Below are 1,219 nucleotides of genomic sequence, written 5' to 3'. Positions count from 1 at the left end.
AAAGGTTGGGGACCGCTGATTAAGAGGACCCGAGGGAAGCTCGGAAAGCTAAGCAGAAGTTATTTGGAGAGGAGAGTGACTGCAGTTGGTTGAAAAGAGAGGTAAAAAAACTTCAGTGGTGTGGAAACATTATGGGTTCGCGGAGTCAGACGTGGATCAAGTAGACATAGTGTGTAAACTTTGCTACAGTCTCGTAGCTGCACCACAGAGCAACACTGCAAAGTTCACTAAACATAGATGTTTACATTTTTCATTTATTTCTTATATTGCAAACATTTGCACTGTTATCAGTATTTGCACACTATTTTATATTATTTTTTGACAATCTTTAAAGTCATTATTCAATACATTGTTATTGTTAAATAAATATCATCAAATAATTCAGTGAAAATAATCGTGATTATCATTTTTGCCATAATCGAGCAGCCCTACCGTACAGTAATAATAATAATAATAAACTTTATTTATAAAGCACACTTAAAAACCAAGGGTATAACGCTGAAAACCGATAAAAACCCTGAAAACTATACATTTCACACCTGAGCCTCAACTCTCGCGGCCCGGTACCAAACGACTCGGCATACGGTACTTTACTGTATGCCAAGGTGCTTAACAAGTAAGATAGAGAATAGGAGGAGGATAATAGAAATAGGACCAAAGCAAGTACTAAGTATGCAAGGAGGTAGCTGTCACTGATACATAGGAAAGCAACAGGTAAAGAGCAAACAAGAATTTAAATGAGCATAAAAGTGCATGATATAAAATCATAAAAGAAATATTAACTAGAGGGAAAGGCAAGATTGAATAAGTGGGTTTTTAGTCATGATTTGAACAGTGCAATGGAATCAGATGCGCGGAAGTCGAGAGGAAGGGTATTCCACAGTACCGGGGCAGCTAGAGCAAACGCACGGTCACCCCGGGACTTCAGCCGAGATCTGGGTTGGGTCAGAAGTAGTTGAGTGGCATATCTGAGTGTTCTAGCAGGAGTATGTGGTTTGAGAAGTTCACTAAGATAACTTGGTGCTAATTTATTAATAGTTTTGAATGTAAGGAGTAATATTTTAAATTGAATACGGTACTTTATGGGCAGCCAATTCAAGCTAGCTAGAACAGGAGTAATATGGCAAAATTTCCTGGTACCAGTCAAGAGGCGGGCTGCTGCATTTTGGACTGTTTGCAGTCTAAGAAGAAGAGAAGAGGGAAGACCGTAGTACAAGGA

The 1,219-nt window shown here is 38.9% G+C and overlaps 1 protein-coding gene across 1 annotated transcript in view; it reads right to left on the bottom strand.

Annotated features, from left to right (window-relative positions):
- The window catches only part of LOC106455998 (uncharacterized), a 32,838-nt gene that overhangs the window by 28,174 nt on the left and 3,445 nt on the right, over nucleotides 1-1,219 (bottom strand). The gene's annotated exons all lie outside the window — the stretch shown is intronic.

This window comes from Pundamilia nyererei, unplaced genomic scaffold (genome assembly GCF_000239375.1).
Source record: "Pundamilia nyererei isolate P.nyererei 1_Seehausen unplaced genomic scaffold, PunNye1.0 scaffold00762, whole genome shotgun sequence".
Taxonomy (NCBI): Eukaryota; Metazoa; Chordata; class Actinopteri; order Cichliformes; family Cichlidae; genus Pundamilia; species Pundamilia nyererei.
Note: the sequence above shows the minus strand (reverse complement) of the source record. Positions and strands in the feature narration are given on the sequence as shown.